Genomic DNA, 26,132 nt, shown 5'->3' on the forward strand with positions numbered 1-26,132 from the left:
GGTGGTAAGCATCTCAGAGAAGAGCCCACTTCTTTGGTTCAATTGCAGGCTTGCCCGCTTGCAATGGATTGTTTTCGCCATTAGTCATGCTATCACTATTGTGAGCTAATTTCACAAATCCAGCATCATCATGAACTAGCTCACTTGTTTGTTCTACATTTACATGATGGCCATGTAAACCTCGCCAGAGTTGATTTCATTTTTTCACCAGAGACTATTGCAGAGGCCACTGGGATACCAAATATTGGAGAGCAATGGAATAAGCGTCAGCAGCTTGAGAAATCCTATTATGAGCCATACATCAAACCTGGGTATATGAGGCACTTGAGCAGGGTTTTTCCTTTCCATAACCTGAATGATCAGTTTGCACCTTTGATGAAACTCATCATTCGGTATTTCAGTTGTGAGGGTAGATTCTCGCGTCTTTATGCGTACCATGTCCGTTTGTTGATGCATTTTACAAGGGTACGTCTGATGAACATTCCATACTTCATGTTTCGCAACATAGAGAGGATGGTTGTTTTAGTACAAAGGAAGACCCCAACACAGCAGCATAGAAGTATTTATCATTACGCGCTGATCAAGACCGTAGTGGTTCATCAGTTGGCACAGCAAGGCATTACTTAGGAGGATTTTATTTCTCGTGACATTTTCACAGCGCCACAGCCACCTCCCGAGATAGTTCATGATGAGGGAGATCCTTCACATCAGTTTGACATTCCTGAGACCGAGCATGTCAATGCTCCAACATATGTGACATATCAGCGAGGCCACAGGGCCTTATTTGCAGCTACACGACAAGTGCTATCTCCACATGGTGTGGAAGGGGTCTCACCTTCTTCTTCAGTATAGGTATAGGTTCAGGACAAAGGCAAGAGGTCAATTTATGAGGAGGGCCTTTCAGGTGGTCGTGATGTTGATGTTGCATTGAGTGATGTGGATAGGAGCTCTCCTAGCTCGAAGCTGAAAGAGATTATCCAAGAGCAAAAGACCAAGATTGATAGCTTGAATGAGAAGTTACTGAAGGCAGAATGTCTGATCAAATACTTGGAGTAGCGCAATAAACAGCTAGAGGATGAGCATACACTTATAGAGCTGCGACAAATCCGTGAGGACCAAAGGCTAGCCCGAAAAAGACCTGGTGATTTGACACCTGTTGAGCGGCAATTTTGGCTTGAGAAAGTCAATCGACATCTGCACGAGTTGTTGGCAAAGGCCAATAGAGACAAAGACATGCTTCGTCACATGAAAAATCATTATTGGGCTCGCATGCATGTTGGCAAAGCAAAAATGAAGATTTTGCAAAGGAGGTTGAGCAAAGCACTAAAACGACGAAAGAGGCTAGATCCACTTCGAGTTTTGGCCGAGGCTTCGCTGGCTGAGCATGATACATGATGGAGGGTCTTCACTCTGAATTTGAGCAAATTCGGAGAAATTTTTGTCATTTTGAAATTTTTGGTCTCAAAAACAGTTTTTTCCGCTCTATGGGTAGCGCGTCGGCGCGCTCGCTTTTTATTGTGACACTTTCTGGAGAAAAACTTTATATTTTTGGGTTTGGCGTGGTAAGTTATACATGCTCAGTTATTTCCGAGGCATTTCATCAAATTCTGGATGATCAAAAGGCCTAAAAACACCATGAAAACCACCTTGTTGCCACCTTTTGCAACAACAAGAAGTACTTCTGGGAGAATGAACGTTTGAGGGGGCAAATGAGCTCCAAATTGGGAAATTCCACTTGGGCTGGATAGTAGACATCCAGAGCTTTCCAACCAGCTATTGTGAGCTTGATTTCAATGTTGGGAAGTGCCCCAAAAACAGGTTGAAAGGTGAGCTACGCATAGAGATCAGGGCACTACGCATTGAGGTTTTTGGTCCAGTTTTCATCCTCCAGCTCAAGAATTCGGCTAGTTTTCACCATTTTCACTCCTTGATGTGATTTTTGACCCAACATGATGTAATTTGATATGTGTAAGGTAACATGGCACTTATCTACCTTCTTCTAGATGATTCATTCACAAATTAGCAAGAAATTAATGTAATGAATCAGTTTCCTTCTTTTTAGAGGCAGGTTATTTTGGTCACCTAGATTCTTGCTCCATGTTTAGAATTTGTTCAAACTTCTCCTAGAAGGAGGAGCTCGACCCCTAGAGGTTAGGGAATGAGGTTAGCTTGATCTATATATGTAAATTTTCGGTTAGTAGCACAGGTTGGACTGTTGGGAAGATTTTGGCACACTATTGTACATATTTTTCATATTTTGGCTAAGGAAAGATCAGAGATTTTGTAGCACCTATTGGGATTCTTGTGGCTTTCAGTTCTTGATGGTGTTTTTTTCTCATTTATTGTAAGTTTATTCATGTTTACATGTATGCCATTCCTTCTTATGCTTCTGAAACTAAATGAATGAGTAAATGAGGTTGAATTCATTATTCACAGTGCTCTTCCTTTAAATTTGTTTAGTTTTACATGTTTTCGTCAGGTTGGAGAGGATCCATGTTCTCCTTTGCCCTCTTTAGCTCCTTTTCATTCTGATCCATCCATACACCTGATTGAAGGCATCAAGACTATTTCCTACCTCGCCCCAACTCGAATTCTGCAAAGATCTGACCTTAATCCCCGCACCCAAAACTGGTTTTCCCATTTCTCCAACAAAAAACTCAAAAATATAAATCAAACTTTCCTATCCATTTACTAGCCTAAAATCAGTATTAATTTTGAGTCATCTCAGCCCCTTTGAGGACCTTTTGCCAAGATGGACCCGGAGAGAGCCCTCTCCTGTCCTCGTAGGGCTAGCTACGAGGCTGAGCTTGGTTTGATGTGGCCTTGAGTTTTGCCTTCCTCAGCCTGAGGCAGATTTGAGCGCTAACATAGTGGCGACCATACTGGGGAAGAAAATTGTTATTGTTTGCTGGTTGATGTGTTTGTTTCATGAGTCTTAGATGGAGTCTGAAGTCATGCCAGGTAGCCTTCGAAATGCTTTTGCTATGCATAAGAGAAAGTAGATAAACGCTACTTCAGTCGATCTCTGGTGAGCTTGTGAATGTAACACTTCATTTGCAATTTACCCCAATATACTTATTTGCTCTAGACCTTGGATGATTGAGTCTAGAAGTTGATAGGCTGAAAAATTGTTGTGTCCTTTTGATTGTTCGAAGCAATTCCACACCGGCTTCCAGAAGATACACGAGATTAAATCCTTATCCAAATCCACCTCCAGTATATGAGAACCCAAATCTGATTGCGAGAATACACCGACGAGAAAGTCCCATAATTCCTTTGTTTAAGTCTCCCTCTTGTCCTGCAATTTTTAAGTATCTTGAAGAACTTGACTTTGATGAGAAGTTTGAATTGTCACTGTTTAAAACCAAATCCGAAAGTGCACTTGATTCTCTAGTTCCAAATCCTGACTTTGCTGCAGCTCTTGAAGTTGAAAAACACAATAAATTAATTGAAAACTTTATCTTGAGACACCTTCAGAGAAATATTCAGGCTGCAAATCTTGCTGATTTCCTAGAAGCTGCATCTGCAAATATTGGATCTTCTATCACCGATTTCACCTCCAAAATTCCCACCGAACCGCCTTTCATTCCCACTCTTCCCTTGCAACCCATCATCACATATCAAAGGTCTGCAGTAAATTCTCCTTCTTCATCCCACATTGCTACTCATCCGCATACATCGTCTCAAACAACCCCCAGACCACATCCTCCAAGAGCAATTGGTGCTCGTTTTTCACCTCTTGCTTTACCTCAGCAATTTCATGGTATGCCCGCGGATTATCAGAATAAGATTCCTATATTTGATGGCACTCCTCAAAGTGTTTCCGCTCAGCAACACATAGACAGAATGGCAGATTTTTGTGATCTACATGAAATTGATGAGGAGGATGTAACTATGCGATTGTTTGTGCAAACATTCGGAGGAGAGGTAAGAAAATGGTTCAGAGGCTTGGGAGCTAGAAGTGTAACTACATTGGCTGAGCTTCATAGATAGTTTCTAGATCATTGGGAAATTAGAAAAGATCCACTTCAGATCAATGCCGAGTATAACAATATCAAACGCAATCCTGGTGAGTCTGTCCAAGACTATGTTATCAGATTTAATACAGTTTATAATGCTATTCCAGATGATTTAAGACCATCTCAAAAATCAGCTCTCCTTAAATTCCCAGATGGTTTTGATCCGAAGATGGCTTATTCATTACGGGACAGAGATCCGCCTACCTTGGAGGATATGCAAAAGATTGTTGTTAGTGTTGAAGCAAATTTGAATGATAAAAGAGCTAGGATGAAAGCTGAGAAGCGAGTGACCATCAAAGAAGAAGCTTCTACGTCAGATCAGATACTTCGCAAGGTAGAGAGGATGTTTGAAAAGCTCACTCTTGACAAGCCGGAACCGCAGATCTGCAATCCCAATTTCCGTGGTCAGCAGTAGCCACAATTCAGAATTAAGTAGCATGAACAAAAAACACAAGAGCTCGTAGTTCAGAAGCAGGTAAAGACTCCTCTTCAACAAAATTTTGTTGGTCAAGAATCTGATGATGATGGTGATACTGTAGGGGAGGAAAACCACTTCTTTACTCCTGATGATCTGCCTACCTACATTACGGAAGAGGAAGAATATGTTGAAAGCTCCACCACACACAAAGATGAGGATTTTATTCTAGCAAATGATGCGGCACTTGAAGAAGAATCGGAGGAGTACCAAAGAGGATACATGAATGCTTTTTCTGCCCAATAGAAGAAATACTCATTAAGAAATCGAGATGTGCCCATAAACCCCATTAAGAAGAAGAAGGAGATTTCAGCAAAAAATGATTCAGCTGTACCACAGAAGAAAGGAAAACAGATAATTGATCCCGCAGCTGGTAAATCATCATCAGCAAACAAGGTAAATCAGCCACCAAACACAATGAGGGATAAAGCTGAAAAAATAGAAGTTCCGGTCAAAGAGCTTGAAAACGTTTTGGCATTTAGTTTGGAAAATGAAATTTCAAAACTGAAAGTATCTATTCCTTTGACTGAAATCATGAAGAACAGCAGCTACCGAGGTCAAGTCTCCAAAATTCTGAATTTTGATCCAATGTTTGACACGGTAAATGTTGAAGATGATCCCCTGGAATTGATTTTTGGGCCTGCTTTAGATGGTGAGTCTCCCGAAAGTGATGTTCCTCCCTTTTATATCAGTTTGAGGTTGCATGAATATGTTTTACACAATGCTATGTTTGAATCGGGTGCTTCGCACAATTTGATGGCAAAAGAAATCATGGAAAAGTTGGGATTAGATATTACAAGAAAATACCATGATTTGTATTCATTTGATTCCAGCCGTGTAAAGTGTATCGGATTGATCAAGGACTTGGTGGTAAGCTTAGATCAAATTCCAGCTAAGAATGTCTTGATGGATGTGGTTGTGGCGGACATTCCTCCGCATTTTGGTATGCTGCTTTCAAGACCTTAGGGGGCTAAGTTGAAAGGTACACTATAGTTAGATTTTTCTTATGCTACAATTCCAGTCTTCGATCAAATGAGAAAGCTATATCGAGAGCAGAAGATGAAATACATGATAACAAGAAAAGAAAAACCAATCAGTCATCCTGTAAATTATGTACATACAACTTTGGAGTCATGTGTTTTGTTTGCTGATAGTTTTAATGAGATAGATAGTCAATTAGTTCAGGCAGAAGATATACCAGAAATCACTGAGAATTTTAGAGAAGTTCTGTAGAAAGAAAGAAGTGAAAAGCAAGCTACTATGGAGCAAACAGCTGAAGATAATGGGCAGCAAACAAGAAAAACAAAGCTAACACAATTTCAGCACTTGGAGGAGGATGAAGATGGTCTTTGGACCATGGATTTTGATGGCATAGTAGGTGGTGATGGTGCTGGAATTGGTGTGTGGATTCGAAGCCCATTTTCCGCTCAAGATAAGGTTCCAAGCAAGGTGAGAGTATGTTCCTACAAACTAGCATTTGACTATTCTAATAATGAAGCGGAATATGAGGCTCTCATTGCTGGCCTTAAGATTCTTTGAAAGCTGAAGGCAAAATGAATTGCAGTATATGGTGATTCAGAGTTGGTGATAAAGCAGGTGAAGGGTGAGTTTCAAGCCAAGCATCCTCGCATGAGGGCATATCGAAATGTAGTTTTAGATATTTTGAAACTCTTTTCTGATCATACTTTGACATGTGTGCCTCGCATACAAAATGGTGTTGTTGATGGACTAGCTAAGGCAGCAAGTAATTTAAAAATTCCAATGAATTCCAGCAACAAATTTGAGATTCATGTGAAACACCGCCCCACCATTCCAGATAATCAGCGATGTTGGCAAGTCTTTCAGGATGATGAAGAGATTAATGATTTTCTGCAGAATAAGGGTAAGTTTAAAGATACCTCCATAGATACGGAACATGATGATGGTAATGTTGATATACAAGTAAATCAAATGGATGTGCTGCAACTTAAAGATAACAATATTCCTAAGGGATTGATTCTTTTGGAGGAGTTGTTTGACCAAGACGATGTGGCCCGCAAACCGACATTGAGACCGACTGAAAAAGGTGTTGAAGAGGTAAACATTGGGACAACTGAAAATCCCAAGATGGTAAAGCTATCAAAGTCATTATCACCAAAGGTAAAGGAAGAGTATGTCAGATTGTTGTCTTCATTTTCTAATGCTTTTGCTTGGGATTACTCAGATCTGAAAACATATGACACTAATATCATTCAGCATACTATCCCTATAAAACCAAATCAGAAGCCTTTCTGTCAAAAGTTGAGGAGAATCAATCCTAAGTTGCTGCCATTGATAGAAAAAGAAGTGAACAGGTTGTATAAGTCAGGAATCATTGTGCCTATCATATTTTCTGATTGGATATCAAATTTGGTACCCGTAAGAAAGAAAACCAGTGAGATCCGTTTATGTATTGACTTCAGAAATTTGAATAAGGTGTCCTTAAAAGACAATTATCCGCTGCCCAAAATGGACCATATATTGCAGCGAGTAGTTGGAGCATCAAGGATGTCACTACTCGACGACTATTCAGGATACAATCAGATTTTAGTGCATGAAGATGATCGTGACAAAACTGCGTTCACCACTCCATGGGGAACATTTCATTATGCAAAGATGCCATTTGGTTTGAAAAATGCAGGTGCCACTTTTCAGCGTGCAATGGACATGGCTTTCGCCAATGAGAAAGATGTATTTTTGGTTGTTTACCTTGATGATTTAACCGTGTTTTCAAATTCTGATGATGAGCATTTATATCATTTGAAAATTGTTTTCCAAAAGTGTAGCAAATATGGCATTTCGCTGAATCCAAAAAAGAGCCTTTTCGCCATGGATGAAGGCAAGATCTTTGGCCACATCATATCAAAAGATGGCATTCGTGTGGACCCTGCATGTGTTGAGGCCATCCAGCAGATTGAACAACCCCGAAATAAGAAAGAAATACAGTCATTTAATGGCAAACTGAATTTTCTGCGTCGTTTCATTCCAAATCTTGCCGAGCATCTTAGAGAAATCACGAACATGCTGAAAAATGACAATCATTTAAAGTGGATAGAAGAGGTGGTGAAATCATTCAATTTGGTAAAGTTAGCTCTTTCTTCAACCCCTACTTTAATTAGCCCGGAATATACACAGGACTTCATTTTGTTTTCATTTGCTTCTGAGCACACTTTGGCAGCTGTACTAATGCAAAAAAGGGATGGAATTGAGAAGCCCATTGCCTTTTTCAGTTGTATTATAAGGGACGGAGCATTGAAATACAACATTATTGAAAAACAAGCACTTGCGCTTGTAAAGGCCTTGAAAGATTTCCGTGTGTATATATTGCATTCCCACATTATAGCATATGTTCCTAACGTAGCAGTAAAAGATGTTTTGGTATAGGCAGATCCAGAAGGAAGGCGGGGTAAGTGGATTGCTGCATTGTTAGAGTATGATGTGGAGATTAAACTAACCAAGCTGATCAAAGGTCAAGGACTCGCCAAATTAATGGCTGAAACCAATTTGCATGTTCTAGAAATAAATTTGATTGCTGCTATGTTCGATGAAGATGAGGAGAGTCTGGTAAATCAGGTATCTGATATTTTTGTTTCTTCCCCTTGGTATTATGACATTATATACATACTTCAAAATTTTTCTTCACCTCCCGGGATGCCTAGAAATAAGAGTAGCACATTGAAATTGAAAGCTGCCAAGTTTTGCATACTCAATTCTGCATTATATTGGAAAGACCCTGGTGGAATGTTGCTGAATTGTTTGATAGAGGAGGAAGCCAAACGAGTTGTGGAAGATTTTCATAGAGGTGACTACGGGGGCCATCTATTTTGGAAAACCACAGCGAATAAGATTCTAAGGGCAGGTTTTTATTGGCCTTCGTTATTTTCAGATGTGTATAAGGCTGTTAAGAATTGTCACAAATGCAAAAATTTTCAAGGGAAGCAAAAACTACAGCCATTACCTCTCAAACCAATTGAAGTTAGCGCACCGTTTCAGCAGTGGGGCTTGGATTTCATTGGGGAAATTCATCCGACATCGTCAGGACAACGTAGATGGATATTGACAGCTACAGACTACTTCACAAAATGGATCGAAGCAATTCCCACCTGACAGGCCACGGATGCGGTAATTATTTCTTTTCTTGAAAATAATATACTGTCATGTTTTGGGTGTCCTAGTAAGCTAATTACAGATAATGCAGCGGCATTCAAGTCAAAAAGAATGGTTGAATTTTTCTATAAGTACAATATCAGCTTGGGGCATTCAACTGCCTACCATCCGCAAGGAAATGGGTTGGCGGAATCTTCAAATAAGTCCTTGGTAAATATCATTAAAAAGTTGTTGGAAATCAATAAAATGGGCTGGCACAAGAAATTAGTGAATGCACTGTGGGCTGATAGGGTAAGTCAGAAAAAGTCTATTGGCATGTCTCCTTTTGAGTTGGTGTACGGGACAGACACGGTTTTTCCTACTTCGCTTGTTATTCCGGTAGTCAAATTGCTTCAAGAAGCTAGTAGTGAGGAAGATCCCATGCAGAGGAGGATTAATCAGATGATTCATTTACAGCAGACACGGGAGGAAGTATTTCAAAATACTTTCAAGTTGCAGGAGCGCATAAAGAAGATTTATGATAGGAAGGCAAAAACAGATAAGTTTTAGCTGGATGAGGTGGTTTTGAAATGGGATGCCCAGAATGAAGATAAAGGAAAGCATGGCAAATTTGAAAATTTATGAAAGGGCCCTTATAAGATTGCAGCATATCGTGGTCAAAACGCTTTTCTTCTCAAGGAAATGAATGGAGATGATTGTCCTGGAGGGCCGATCAATGGTCGGCTGCTAAAGCGATACCACTTCTGAGTATTTCTGCTCATTTCATCATCATTGTATATATCGTTTTGCTTTTGTTCTATTGCATGTGTGTACCGATCTCTCATCTTTAGTCTGGGGCCCGCAGCGAAGGCTATAATTCTGGAGATGAAGGTTAGTTGGTTAGTTTTCAGTTAAATCTGCAGTCAATAAATGTGTCAAAGTTTTGTGTTAATAATAATGACTCCATCGCCCAATGGATGAAATCACTGGTATGCTCTCCAAGAGATCTTCCGTTCTTGGCGTCTCCAAGGAGCCACCATCCCCATTGGAGCCAATGTTAGAGTCGGTCCTTACAGCCCTCCGCCAGAGATCTTTTCTCTTTTGCATATCATTTTTAGGTGTCTCGCTCGTTCCACTTCGTTGCATTTCGCTAGGGGCATGCCATTGACTGACGAGGGGGTCTGGTTGTCTAGTGTTTCCTCATGCTTGTCCCTGCAGGGTTAGTCAAAAATTTCTCAAAAATCACTGAAGTACATGATCATGCATTCATCGTCATAAAAGATTAGTTTCGTTAAAAAATCTTTAGTCCTAGAGTCTAGGGTTGTCAGTCCTTTGCATATACATAATACAAGCCCGCAGGCCATGAGGTTGATTTCAAAAGATTCTTATTTAATAGTTTTTTCAGAAAGCATTTTAAAACATTTTTAGTCCAAAACTCTGTTTTGGAACTAAAAATTGTTATTGTAAATAATTGTATTTGTTTCATTTCAAAAGTTTCAGAGCAAGCCTCTGATCTTCTCCAAAGCCAAAATGCCAGATCCCTGCAAAAATCAACAAAATATTATCAGTCCAAACCTCAGAAAAAGCAAGAGAAAATAAAAAAGCAGTATTGTATTAAAAGACCAAAGGTGAAAAAGTGCCAAACATTATAAAGTGGGTTATTGAACCAATTTAAATCAAATCTGATTTGGTAAGATATTTTGTTTACATATAAAAGGGGAAACAAGTCCATTTGTTCAAAAATTCCCAAGGCAAAATCGTGTTTAAGTGTTTGAAGGCCGAAACCGTGATTGCATACCCGTGGACAGCGTTGGAGGTGTGCGCTACGCGTTGGAGGTGTGCGCTACGCACTCAGGTGGGCGCTACGCACTGGGCCTCACTGGCCAGTGTAAAAATACACAGGCACTACGCACTCAGGTGTGCGCTACACGTTGGGTTCGGGCGCTACGCACTCAGTCACAGCACCAAAATTTTTTTGTTCATGCGACCAGATCTTACCAAATCGCCTCCAAAACTTGCAAGTAGGTGTTTCATGGCTGCTCAGTCAATTTGAAATTGTTTGTAGTGTGTTTGAGGGGGGAAATGTGATGTATTGGGTGTAAAAAATGAAACCCTAGGCTCATACCAAAATCATTCTTTAGGGTTTTTAAAGGACATGTGGGTGGCTGGTGAAGATTTTTCCATTCTCCATTGATGAAATACAGCCTCATACTCATTTGTAAAATTTTACCCAACATCACAAAGGGTACACTTCATACTTTTGTTCATTTGTCAAAACTGTCCTTGTGATCAAAACAATGACTGTTTCATGCCAATTCACTGAAACAGAGTTATTATCATTATGGCTTAATTCTTATGATGCTTCGGTTGGTTTTTGAGTATGCATTGAAATTGTGATTTCACCACACCTACAACATACATATTGCAGACATCCTACATATTACAGACATTGTGTTCTCAAAGCCATGTCAGACACAGATTTAGTTTATGAGTAGGAGAATGACAGTGATTCCACAACAGAGAGTAATGTGCCACGGAGGCCTCGCAGAGGTGGCAAAGGTGGTAAGCATCTCAGAGAAGAGCCCACTACTTTAGTTCAATTATAGGCTTGCCCGCTTGCAATGGATTGTTTTCGCCATCAGTCATGCTATCACTATTGTGAGCTAATTTCACAAATCCAGCATCATCGTGAACTAGCTCGCTTGTTTGTTCTACATTTACATGATGGCCATGTAAACCTCACCGGAGTTGATTTCATTTTGTCACCAGAGACTATTGCAGAGGCCACTGGGATACCAAATATTGGAGAGCAATGGAATAAGTTTCAGCAGCTTGAGAAATCCTATTATGAGCCATACATCAAACCTGGGTATATGAGGCACTTGAGTAGGGTTTTTCCTTTCCAATACCTGAATGATCAGTTTGCACCTTTGATGAAACTCATCATTCGGTATTTCAGTTGTGAGGGCAGATTCTCGCGTCTTTATGCGTACCATGTCCGTTTGTTGATGCATTTTACAAGGGTACGTCTGATGAACATTCCATACTTCATGTTTCGCAACATAGAGAGGATGGTTGTTTTAGTACAAAGGAAGACCCCAACACAGCAGCATAGAAGTATTTATCATTACGCGCTGATCAAGATCGTAGTGGTTCATCAGTTGGCACAACAGGGCATTACTTGGGAGGATTTTATTTCTCGTGACTTTTTCACAGTGCCACAGCCACCTCCGAGATAGTTCATGATGAGGGAGAGCCTTCACATCAGTTTGACATTCCTGAGACCGAGCATGTCAATGCTCCAGCATATGTGACATATCAACGAGGCCACATGGCCTTATTTGCAGCTACACAATGAGTATTATCTCCACATGGTGTGGAAGGGGTGTCACCTTCTTCTTCAGTACAGGTACAGGTTCAAGACAGAGGCAAGAGGTCAATTTATGAGGAGGGCCTTTCAGGTGGTCATGATGTTGATGTTGCATTGAGTGATGTGGATAGGAGCTCTCCTAGCTTGAAGCTGAAAGAGATTATCCAAGAGCAAAAGACTGAGATTGATAGCTTGAATGAGAAGTTACTGAAGGTAGAATGTCTGATCAAATACTTGGAGCAGCGCAATAAACAGCTAGAGGATGAGCATACACTTATAGAGCTGCGACAAATCTGTGAGAGCCGAAGGCTAGCCCGAAAAATACTTGGTGATTTGACACCTGTTGAGCGGCAATTTTGGCTTGAGAAAGTCAATCGACATCTAGAGGAGTTGTTGGCGAAGGCCAATAGAGACAAAGACATGCTTCATCACATGAAAAATCATTATTGGGCTCACATGCATGTTGGCAAAGCAAAAATGAATATTTTGCAAAGGAGGTTGAGAAAAGCATTAAAACGGTGAAAGAGGCTAGATCCACTTCGAGTTTTGGCCGAGGCTTTGCTGGCTGAGTATGATACATGATGGAGGGTCTTCGCTTCGAATTTGAGCAAATTTGGAGAAATTTTTGTCATTTTGAAATTTTTGGTCGCAAAAACAGTTTTTTCCGCTCTATGGGTAGCGCGTCAGTGCGCTCGCTTTTGATTGGGACACTTGCTGGAGAAAAACTTTATATTTTTGGGTTTGTCATGGTATGTTATACATGCTCAGTTATTTCCGAGGCATTTCATCAAATTTTGGATGATCAAAAGGCCTAAAAACACCATGAAAACCACCTTGCTGCCACCTTTTGCAACAACAGGAAGTACTTCTGGGAGAATGCAAGTTTGATGGGGCAAATGAGCTCCAAATTGGGAAATTCCACTTGGGCTGGATAGTAGACATCTAGAGCTTTCCAACCAGCTATTGTCAGCTTGATTTCGATGTCAGGAAGTTTGCCAAAAATAGGCTGAAAGGTGCGTTATGCATAGAGATCACAACGCTATGCATTGAGGTTTTTGGTCCAGTTTTCATCCTCCAGCTCAGGAATTTGGCCAGTTTTCACCATTTTCACTCCTTGATGTGATTTTTGACCCAACATGATGTAATTTGATATGTGTAAGGTAACATGGCACTTACCTACCTTCTTCTAGATGATTCATTCACAAATTAGCAAGAAATTAATGTAATGAATCAGTATCATTCTTTTTAGAGGGAGGTTGTTTTGGTCACCTAGATTCTTGCTCCATGTTTAGAATTTGTTCAAACTGCTCCTAGAAGGAGGAGCTCAACCCCTAGAGGTTAGGGAATGAGGTTAGCTTTATCTATATATGTAAATTTTCAGTTAGTAGCACAGGTTGGACTCTTGGGAAGATTTTGGCACTCTATTGTACATATTTTTCATATTTTGGCTAAGGAAAGATCAAAGATTTTGCAGCACCTGTTGGGATTCTTGTGGCTTTCAGTTCTTGATGGTGTTTTTTCTCAGTTATTGTAAGTTTATTCATGTTTACATGTATTCCATTCCTTCTTATGCTTCTGAAACTAAATGAATGAGTAAATGAGGTTGAATTCATTGTTCACAGTGCTCTTCCTTTAAATTTGTTTAGTTTTACATGTTTTCGTTAGTTTGGAGAGGATCCATGTTCTCCTTTGCCCTATTCAGCTCCTTGTCATTCTAATCCATCCATACACTTTATCAAAGGCATCAAGACTATTGCCTACCTCGCCCCAACTCGAATTCTACAAAGATCTGACCTTAATCCCCGCACCCAAAATTGGTTTTCCCGTTTCTCCAACAAAAAACTCAAAAATCTAAATCAAACTTTCCTATCTCTTTACTAGCCTAAAATCAGTATTAATTTTGAGTCATCTCAGCCCCTTTGAAGACCTTTTGCCGAGATAGACCCGGAGAGAGCCCTCTCCTATCCTCGTAGGGCTAGCTACGAGGCTGAGCTTGGTTTGATGTGGCCTTGAGTTTTGCCTTCCTCAGCCTGAGGCAGATTTGGGTTCTTGAAAATAACTATGTGAAAAGAAAACATATGAAGAAGCATAGAAATGATAGTTGGTTATATGCATGAAAATAGAACTATTGTGTTAGATATTTTAAGGAGAAACATGTATTTGTGTGCAGAACAGAATAAGTATTATGGAAAGTAAAACAAGTAGTTACTTGGAATAAATGTACTAGCTTTCCTTTGTTAAATACATATATCTGAATGAAATAAATAATGACTAACACATTAGTTTTGGTTTAGAGCAATGCATGTCTTTGTGCATACAACAAATTTTATAAATAGCTCTATCTTGGGAAAGATGCTTTTTGAAAATGGGCTTACATTTGCATGCATGATAATAATGTCTATCATGTTAGCTTCCCCTTAGAAGGGAATATCTACTTTATTGGAAATATTACTTAGTTACATGCACAAAGAAGAAGCTAAGGGGCTAGCTCTCTTCGAATAAGTTTTTATCTAATTACACGCATGAAAAACAAAGATAAGTTTCTAGTATCCTTTAAGTGAAATGGATGGTTACAGTGGTTTCCTTTGGATATGAACGTGTGCTGGTGCAAGTATGATCATAGTAATGGGGTAATTATTTTGACATGCTTAATAATTATTTGTTATACATGCTCAATGTTGTTAAAAGAAGCATGTTGTTATATTATATTTACATCTCATGTATGCACATGAATAGATGTTAAAAGATCACTTTTAAAGAATGATTATTGATTGATTAATACTTTATCCAATCATGTTACAAAAGATTTGTTGATGACAACAATGACAAGAAAGGATGGTGATTTGTGCAAAAACAAATTATGTTTAACATTGTGGCAGATAAAGAACAACACCTACATGATTGGAAGTGAGCAATTTTAAAAGGGAAAATAAGAGGTTGGCTTCATCAAGCAGTGTTAAGGAGGTAGGCTCTATATTTCCCCACCTTTTTCCAAGTGAAAGGAACATATAAAACCCTTCTAATTTGTTGAAAGTGATTACAACATAAGGGAATTGTATACAAAGGATTTTTAAGTTTGGTATCAGACATATACAAACCTCCATCCATCAGAGAAAAATGATAGGGGGAACCCATCAACACAGTGAGGATTCATGAGCACCCTCTTGTACTAGATATATTCACAAGGCACAATTGGATGGGTTTCTTTAAAAAATTGAGGGGATATGATGATGAACTAGCTAGAGAATTGCACTCAACTTCAGCATGGAGATCCAGAGGTCAAAGAAGCTCCTCCAGATCTTAGCAGCAGCATCAGGATTATCAACATCACCATCAAACATCTTCACATCAACATCAACTCAGCAGCAACATGCATGTATCTCCAACAACCATCAAGTAGGTACAGGTATGCAATATTCTTGACCTCTTCTTTTGAGCATATTATAGTTAGAAATTTGTTGTCAATGCATGAGAGATGAGGTTTTATAAGATAAGGATGGGTCAACAGTCTCAGCCACCTGCAAGTAGTTTATTATGGCTCACTCCATCACTCATGCAATGTTGAATATTCAAATTATAAAGGGTGATGATTTCCAAGAATGAGGACAATAGTTTAAAGAAGAAATTTTTGCAAAGTCCAAGTCACCACAACACTCCAAGCCCTCCATCCACTTCATATTCACTATCTATTCATCATTCATCCATCCCATTTCATTCTTGAAAAAAAAAAATAGAGCATCCTCTCCATTTTCACAAACCTACACTACTCCCTTTGAGCCCTAACATCATCATCCAATCCCTCTTCATCATTTCTCATCACTCCCATACAGTTAGAAGACCCTGAAAGAGGAGGAATGACTACTACAGGAAGGAAAAATGTTGCTACAAGAAGGAAGAAATGAACAAATTATGTTAAACCCCAAGATGGCAGAGCTTAAGAGAGACCTATTCAAAATAGAGAACTCAAAGGCCACTAGGTAGTCATCTAGGCCACAAGAGAGAAGAAGAAGACAACAAAAGGAAATGATGCATTCACCATCAAAAGAAAACTCAAACTGCAATGATGAAAAGATGTTTTCCAAGAGGTCTCCAATCTCTTTCTAGCTTTTTTCCAAGGCCTCAAAATGGGAAGAAGGCATGGGAGTGAAGTTGAGGGCCTGTTCTAGGCTTAGAATATAATTTATGCTCAAAAAGGGTTTCCTATAGTTTTAACAGGGTTTCCTGTAGTTTTGACAGGAATTACTACAGGATGTCCTAGTTCTCATCTAAATTCATTATGAAGGTGTTCGAGGTTTCCAAATGGAAGAACAAGGTAGTAGAAGGTTGATAAGGGTGTGGAAGATGTTGCCAAACTGACAGATATTCAAGAACCAATCTTGAATAAGGAGAAGAAAGAAAGCTAATGGTCTCAAGAAACAATGATTTTTCTTTGCACAAATATGTTTTTGGGCCTGTCCTTGTAGAAATTACAACCAAGATTCTTAATTCACAAGTGAGAGGCCACCAGCGCCATGCATGAGGCACAATGAGGTCACTAAGTTGCTCAGAGGATGAGTAACACTTTCAGTAGGGGGGTATGATGGGCCACTAAATTAGACATAAATTAAGGTCCATGCCTCTAAATTAAACAATAATTTAAGGCCTGTGACCATCCTTCATCACCTTAAACCTCTATTTTTTCATTAGCTAGTTTATTTTTAACTTTAATACGTTCATTAGGAAGGTTTATGAATAATTGAATATTTGTGCCTAATATTATTTATTTTTGTGAAATATTATGAGAATATTGGGCAAATTATGAAGATTTGGAGGAGGAGATAATTTAGGGACTTTCTCCTTACTATAGGAGGATCAATAATAAATAATAAATCAACAAGATATCATGGAATTATGGCACAAATTTTGGAGCTCCAATGATTGAGAAAATCTAGGAATGTGTTCCCTGCCATTTAATGCAGATTCCTAGTATTGGGGACTAGATCCACTAATTAAGGGATTTTAGTGAGGAAAGCTTCCTCCATTCATGGGGAATGATTCCTAATAATTTTGTATAAGTACCAAGTCGAATTTTCCTCTAGGGACAAATATTTTCATTATTTTTATTGTGGAGAGAGCTTGTATTTTTGCAGCTCCATTGTATTTTTCTTGGAGGGATGTAATTGTATTGATGAAAATAATGAAGATTGGTGTTTTGTTCGGCTTCTAAATCTTGTTATCCTCCATAGGTCTCTGAGTTCCATTGGTCTTGGACATCGCAGGAGCCTCAGATCCCTTTTTGTATCCTTTTCTTTCCTTCTTTTCACTTCTTATTCACATACATCTCTTGCTTTTATTTCTTTCTATTTCTGCATTTAGTAGTAATGATTTATTGTTGTAGGATTGAGTTAAATGTTTGATGTAAGTTTTTTTTTTTTTTGGATCACAAGCATTATTTCATCCTTGGAAAGCTTTGGAAGTTCATATTAATCATCGGGCTGCTTGGATTAGTCTTCTTATACCCTAACCTAGATTTCTGGAACTCCTTTGTGGCAAAGAACAATAAATTTATGCTATTTTTTAGAGCATGCTAACGAGATTCAATTGATTTGGTTCCACTTGAATTATATCAAAAAAACATTCTAGTTCATAAAAAAAAATTACCCCATTTCATTTTCACTTGATTAGGTTAGGCATTTTTTAGATTTACTAGCACACTAGTTCTCGAATTTCTAAATTTTCGACTCGTAATGTTTTTCTATTTTTTAGCATGGGTGAATAGAGGTATTTTTGAGTGATTCCACTTGGAATGGGGACCTAAGAAATCCTAGTTAATAACAAAATTTTACCTATCCAATTTGGATCTGAGTTTCTTGGTCATTTGATGAATTATAGTAGATCTGTACATCCTGTAGGAAATCACTGTAGCATCCTGTAGGAAAGCATGTTTTTAGCCCGAATTGAGAAAAATCATCATTGAAGCTGGGATTAAGCCTCTACTTGACCTCCATGCCATCAAGACCATTTTAACCCTCTTGCTCCACACTTAGGTCAACATTTTTCTAGTTTTCAAGGGTAGGATGTGATTTCCATTTCATCTATCTTCAGTCTTACATTAGATCTTATCAATGTTTTATATCACTCTACAAATTTTTCCCCATGCATGAAGTAGACAACTAGATCATGAAATTGAATTTCCTTTAGATAATTGAAATTCTTCTTGTTTGCATGATTTTTGGGTAAATTTGAATGTTTGTTGCAGTGTAGGTGTTTCAGGAGTATAAAGAGATTTCATAGCCAGAAACCTCATCCCAACTTCATCCACCCAAGGTACTCACTTTATTTCACTAAATCCTCACCAATTTCATCATTTCACAAGCAAACTTCTCCAAGATTTTTGAGCAAATCCAGCCATCTCCCAACCTTTTTTTTGAATTTTAAAGTGGTCCTAGGCACTCCCTTTCCTCATTCCATCCACCAACCACCTTCCCTAAGCTTTACATCACCTTCAACATCCATCCTTTTTCTCTCGGCTATATCCTATAGGTTTTCAGGGGATCCTGTAGGCTTTCCTGTAGTGGCCTGTTTTGAGGCCGAATTGAGGAAAAAGCCTCTAGGAAGCTAGCAGATGGTCCCTACTTGTCTCCCAAGCCTTCTGACCATTCACCATCATCTCCAAGCCACCTGCCACATCACCAAAAGAGATTAGCTTTCACACTCTCACATGAAAAAAGAAAAAAAGAAAAACAGATTTATTTTTTCACTTTCATGCACAACACTAGAAGGTTTGATGGTTTGAATCTGAATGCTTAGGATAGTAGGATTGCATACATGTTAACTTAGCATTATTTTGAAGAAAAGCCTCTTAGTAGTTAGTTAGAAAATGATGTGTTTTAGCATTTGATTTAAGTCTCTTTCCTTGTACTTTCTTTCATGCAATAGGTTAAGGTTCCATTTCAAACATTTCATTTTTTGCAATTAGTTTAGGATTTGGCTTCAGTACATGCACTCCATTACATCATGATAGAAAAGGAAGGACACATTGTATGCTTCACATATAGTGCCGATACCTATTAAGTTTGTGTGAACCCCGGGTTGATAATTAAAGTCGGTAGCCTTGGGAGTTGCAACATTCTTGTTGCAATATCGAGGCTCATCACTAGACCTGGTATGGTCTCTATCAAAGAACTGTCTGGATGGGAAAATGACTCGATCTGGTTGTGGAAACCAATTCCCATGGGTTGGGAGGAGCATTCTTTAGCCTATTGTGGTTCTCATATCTAAACAAATTAACTAATCAAGTATGTGTTACGTTAAAACCAAATTTTATATAAATTGTGTAAATATTTTATGTAGATTATTGTGTTGGGTCCCTATAATACTAGTGATTACCCCATTACTATTGTAGTTATACCGCTTATTTATATTTTTGTGCCCCTATTACCCCCATATTGTTATTTCTGTGCCCCATAGAATCCCTCTATTGTTGTTTTTGTGGCTTTATATTATTATTATTAGGTCGGCTGGATTATATTGTGACTCCTTAGACTCCTATATATAGAAAGGAGGTTTTGTCATTTGTATCATCGAAGAATTATTCATTTATGTAATGTAAAGGAGGTTGCCCCCTCTAAGAGGTTGAATTCTAAGGCGTTGATCTATATTTTCTATCTTTTCTTGAGCTGGTTTCATAACATTTGGTATCAGAGCTTTGGATTCTAGGGTTTTGCTGATCCAAACAGGTCATCGTGGAATTTTCGCTATAACTTTTTTTCTGTGACGTTTCAGAAGTTGCAAAAAGAACCCATTTGAGAAGAAATCATGCTGAACCTTGGGTCCAAATTTCAGAGCTTTTCACGTGATATTTGTGGAGATATGATCTGAGAAAGTTGGTCTTTTTGCAGACTCCTGAATTACATTCAAAACAGGTGAGCTGGGGAAAATCGTCATAACTTTCTCTCTGGGGATCGGATTGAAATTTAGTAAGAAGGTACAGAAAGAGGATGGACTTTAGTTTCTTGTGTGTGTGTTTTAGATTCAAAGGTTGAAACAGTGACTCGTGGCATGTCGTACAATTTCGCTCTACTGAACCAGTCTAAAAGCAAGTCACTGTGTGAGATTTCACATAACTCTTCCTTGGAGAATCCAATTTGGCTCAGACTTGTGGCATTGGAAAGAGGACATAGAAAGCTACTACAGGTAGCAATTTTAGAACTGGATGATCCGAATATACAGAGATACATCAGATTCAATATCAGGCTTCTATAAAATGAAAAAAGGTGTGTAGTTTTTTTTTAAATTTTTGTGTAAGCTTGGTTTAACAGAATTCAAAGGGCATAGTAAAGTATTATTATCGGTAACTGATGCCCTGAGGAAAGAAAATGCAAACACCTAGTAAGGAACCTAAAAGCTCTAGCATGACTCATGAAGAAGAGGAAGAAATGCTACATGATATATCAAAATTACAAGAACAAGTGCAACAAATGTCACGCTCACAAAAGCTAACAGAAGCTAAGATAAGTGGCGTGGAATCTAAGATAAAGGGCATGGAAGCTAAGATGGATGATTCGAAGATAGATTTGAAGAGAGACATGGCAGATTTGAAGATAGATTTGAAGACAAACATGGAAGAATTGAAGAAGTTGCTACAAGAAAGGGTCACTAATGGTGAAAAGGTAGTAAAGGAAACTCATGATGAGAACAAAAGAAATGTTAATCATGATTCCATAGATGCTAATGTTGGATTGAAGAATCACCATATTCCAAAAATCAATATGAGGAAGTTTGATGGCAAGGATCCCGCCACATGGATATTACAGATGGAGCAATTCTTCGATCTCAATAATGTGCAAAACGCACAAAAGGTACGTATGGCAACTGTATATTTGGAACCAAATCAGTTTGTATGGTATCAATGGCTTTGCTCTCGTAAACAATTTATCACTTGGGCAATTTTTATGGAAGAATTGATAGCACATTATGAAGATACAAAAAGCAACACTTTTTTTAGCCAATTGATAAGTCTCAAACAAAAGGGTTCAGTAATGGAGCACATTGAGGAGTTCCAAAAATTGAACATAAGGGTAAAAGATATTCCAGAGGAGCATAGGATTGATGTGTTCATAGGGTCTTTAAAGGATAATATCCAACATGATGTTCGCCTTTGGGAACCTGATTCATTAGAGAAGGCATTCAGGTTAGCAAGAAAAATGGAAAGCAAAATTATGGCAACCAGGAAGCATACCACTCACAACTATAAAGACGGAAGTGTTGTTGCCCCTAGTCTTCCACAACCTATAAGGTTGACACCACAACAATTGGAAGAAAAAAGAGCAAAAGGGCTTTGTTACAGTTGCGATAGCAAATACACTAAAGGTCATAAGTGTGCTGAGAAGAAATTATTCTACATAGATTGTGAAGAGGAAGAACAAAAGGAGCAAGAAAGGTCAAAAGAAGAAGATATACTCCAGGAACAAAGCCTAGATGAAGAACAAATAAATCCAACCATATCTTGTAATGCATTGGCGGGAATTACCACTCCTCAAACCATCAAGATAGAAGGACAAATCAAGAAGAAAAAGGTAATAGTGTTGATTGATTCAGGAAGCACCCACAATTTTATTCATTGTAGGGTAGCAAAAGAATTGAATTGCTTCCTATATCCAGCACCAGAGTGTCAAGTGATGATTGCAACTGGAGGAACAATAAATTGCGCTGGAAAGTGCCATAATATCAAGCTATCGATGGAAGAATATGTATTGACTAGCCCAATGCTTTCCATTCCAATGGAAGGTGCTGATGTTGTACTAGGAGTCCAATGGCTACAATCCTTGGGTACAATAGCTTTTAATTTTCAAGAACTTTTCATCAAATTTTCTACGGAAGGGAAGGAAGTTGAATTAAGGGGTATTGCAGGGAAACTAGGAAAGATAATAAGCTCTAATGGCATGACAAAGCTTCTAAAAAGGGAGCAAAGAGGTGTAATTGCACAATTATGTTCGCTAGATGTTTCCACATTGGAATCATCTATTTCTCCAGATCTCCAAAAAGTCCTGGACAATCATTCCAAGGTATTTGAGACTCCAAAAGGTCTCCCACCTATGCGTCATCATGATCATGCTATTCATCTAATTCTAGGAAGTGTTCCTCCAAACATCAGGCCGTACAGATATCCCTATGTCCAAAAAAGTGAAATTGAACATATGGTTGCAGAAATGCTAGAGGCTGGTATAATTCAACCAAGTCAAAGTTCTTTCTCAGCTCCAGTAGTATTGGTGCACAAGAAGGATGGATCATGGCGCATGTGTCCGGATTATAGGGAGCTCAACAAGCTCACTATTAAAGATAAGTTCCCCATTCCTGTTATTGATGAATTACTGGATGAATTGCATGGCTCAATTTACTTCACCAAGTTGGATCTTCGTTCGGGATATCATCAAATTAGAATGAAGATTGAAGACATTCCAAAAATGGCATTTAGAACTCATGAGGGTCATTATGAATTTTTGGTCATGCCTTTTGGCCTTACCAATGCACCTTCAACATTTCAAGGTTTGATGAATTCAATTTTCAAACCATTCCTTAGAAAATTTGTGTTAGTATTTTTTGATGATATACTAATCTACAACAAATCTTGGAAGGATCATGTTGAACATGTTGACAGGGTGCTACAACTATTGGAGGAGAAACAATTATATGCAAAAAGATCCAAATGTTTCTTTGGAGTCGAGGAGGTGGAATATTTGGGTCATATTGTATCTCATGAAGGAGTTAAGGTAGACCCTAGCAAAATTAAAGCCATTAAGGAATGGAAAATCCCCACATCCATAAAGCATCTGCGAGGATTTCTTGGGTTGACAGGGTATTATCGCAAGTTTGTTAAGAATTATGGGAGAATATCAGCACCTCTAACAACATTATTGAAGAAAGATTCATTTTCATGGACTCCGGAAGCAACAAAGGCCTTTGAACATCTTAAAGAGGCAATGTGCCAAGCACCGGTCTTAGCTACACTGGACTTCACAAAAACCTTTATTGTGGAATGTGATGCTTCAGGAAATGGAATTGGTGTTGTTCTAATGCAAGATGAAAGACCCATTGCTTTTGAAAGTCTTCCAATCAAGGGAAAGTTTATAAGCAAAGCTATTTATGAGAAGGAAATGTTGGCAATACTCCATGCACTTAAGAAATGGCGACCCTACCTAATGGGAAGACACTTCAAGGTAAAAACGGATCATGATAGCCTTAAATACTTTTTAGAACAAAGATTATCCTCTGAAGAGCAACAAAAGTGGGTCACAAAGATGTTGGGTTATGACTTTGAAATCATCTACAAAAAAGGGAAGCAAAATGTGGTGGCAGATGCACTCTCAAGAAAGGATGAGGATGTGGAAGCATTGTTGTGTGCCATTTCTATTATCCAACCAGATTGGATAAACGAAGCAAGGGAGGAATGGAAGAATGACGAAGAAGTGTGGGCACTTATTCGAGAGCTACAACAAGATTCCAGTACTTCTGATACATTTAGCTGGAAAAATGATTCATTATGGTACAAAGATCGCTTATACCTTTGTAAGAATTCCCAGCTAAAACAAAAGATTCTTATGGAATTGCACACTTCTCCTTTAGGAGGGCACTCAGGATTTTTAAAAACTTACCATAGGGTTAAGAAGGAATTTTTTTGGGATGGCCTTAAATTAGATATTCAAAAGTTTGTGGCAGAATGTTTGGTTTGCCAGCAGAATAAAGTTGAAACAATTAAGACACCGGGTCTATTACAACCTTTATCCATTCCAAGCCAACGTTGGGAGGAGGTTTCAACGGATTTTATCACAGGTTTACCCAAGTCTGAGGGAAAGAGTGTCATCATGGTGGTAGTTGACAGACTTACCAAGTATGCACACTTTTGTGCATTATCACATCCATTTAAAGCCAGTACAGTTTCTACTGCATTTATGGAAACAGTTCAAAAGCTACATGGAAACCCAAAGATTATTGTAAGTGACAGAGATCCCATTTTCACTGGAAATTTTTGGACAGAATTATTTTCTTGTCTTGGTACTCAGTTAGCTCATAGCTCATCTTATCATCCTCAATCTGATAGGCAAAGATAGATCAACGCCTTAGAATTCAGCCTCTTCGAGGGGGCAACCTCCTTCACATTACATAAATGAACAATTCTTTGATGATACAAATGACAAAACCTCCTTTCTATATATAGGAGTCTAAGGAGTCACAATATAATCAACACCTTAGAATTCAATTCCCAAAAAAATTCCTTCTTAACCCTGTGGTAAGTTTTTAAAAATCGTAAGTGCCCTCCTAAGGGAGAAGTGTGCAATTCCATAAGAATCTTTTGTTTTAGCTGGGAATTCTTACAGAGGTATAAGCGATCTTTGTACCATAACGAATTATTTTGCCAGCTAAATGTATCAGAAGTACTGGAATCCTATTGTAGCTTTCGAATAAGTGCCCACACTTCTTCGTCATTCTTCCATTCCTCCCTTGCTTCGTTTATCCAATCTGGTTGGATAATAGAAATGGCACACAACAATGCTTCCACATCCTCATCCTTTCTTGAGAGTGCATCTGCCACCACATTTTGCTTCCCTTTTTTGTAGATGATTTCAAAGTCATAACCCAACATCTTTGTGACCCACTTTTGTTGTTCTTCAGATGATAATCTTTGTTCTAAAAAGTATTTAAGGCTATCATGATCCGTTTTTACCTTGAAGTGTCTTCCCATTAGGTAGGGTCGCCATTTCTTAAGTGCATGGAGTATTGCCAACATTTCCTTCTCATAAATAGCTTTGCTTAAAAACTTTCCCTTGATTGGATGACTTTCAAAAGCAATGGGTCTTTCATCTTGCATTAGAACAACACCAATTCCATTTCCTGAAGCATCACATTCCACAATAAAGGTTTTTGTGAAGTCCGGCGTAGCTAAGACCGGTGCTTGGCACATTGCCTCTTTAAGATGTTCAAAGGCCTTTGTTGCTTCCGGAGTCCATGAAAATGAATCTTTCTTCAATAATGTTGTCAGAGGTGCTGCTATTCTCCCATAATTCTTAACAAACTTGCGATAATACCCTGTCAACCCAAGAAATCCTCACAGATGCTTTATGGATGTGGGGATTTTCCATTCCTTAATGGCTTTAATTTTGCTAGGGTCTACCTTAACTCCTTCATGAGATACAATATGACCGAAATATTCCACCTCCTGGACTCCAAAGAAACATTTGGATCTTTTTGCATATAATTGTTTCTCCTCCAATAGTTGTAGCACCCTGTCAACATGTTCAACATGATCCTTCCAAGACTTGCTGTAGATTAGTATATCATCAAAAAATACTAACACAAATTTTCTAAGGAATGGTTTGAAAATTGAATTCATCAAACCTTGAAATGTTGAAGGTGCATTGGTAAGGCCAAAAGGCGTGACCAGAAATTCATAATGACCCTCATGAGTTCTAAATGCCGTTTTCGGAATGTCTTCAATCTTCATTCTGATTTGATGATATCCCGAACGAAGATCCAACTTGGTGAAGTAAATTGATCCATGGAATTCATCCAATAATTCATCAATAACAGGAATGGGGAACTTATCTTTAATAGTGAGCTTATTGAGCTCCCTATAATCCGGACACATGCGCCATGATCCATCCTTCTTGTGCACCAATACTACTGGAGCTGAGAAAGAACTTTGACTTGCTTGAATTATACCAGCTTCTAGCATTTCTGCAACCATACGTTCAATTTCACTTTTTTGGGCATAGGGATATCTGTATGGCCTGATGTTTGGAGGAACACTTCCTGGAATCAGATGAATAGCATGATCATGATCACGCATAGGTGGGAGACCTTTGGGAGTCTCAAATACCTTGGAATGATTGTCCAGGACATTTTGGAGATCTGGAGAAATAGATGATTCCAATGTGGAAACATCTAGCGAACATAATTGTGCAATCACACCTCTTTTCTCCTTTTTAAGAAGCTTAGTCATGCCATTAGAGCTAATTATCTTTCCTGGTTTCCCTGCAATACCCCTTAATTCAACTTCCTTTCCTTCCATAGAAAATTTGATGAAAAGTTCTTGAAAATTAAAAGCTATTGTACCCAAGGATTGTAGCCATTGGACTCCTAGTACAACATCAGCACCTCCCATTGGAATGGAAAGCATTGGGCTAGT

This window comes from Pinus tabuliformis, chromosome 9, assembly GCF_031772625.1.
Source record: "Pinus tabuliformis cultivar Carrire ecotype Pingquan chromosome 9, CPIR1, whole genome shotgun sequence".
In the NCBI taxonomy this organism is placed as follows: Eukaryota; Viridiplantae; Streptophyta; class Pinopsida; order Pinales; family Pinaceae; genus Pinus; species Pinus tabuliformis.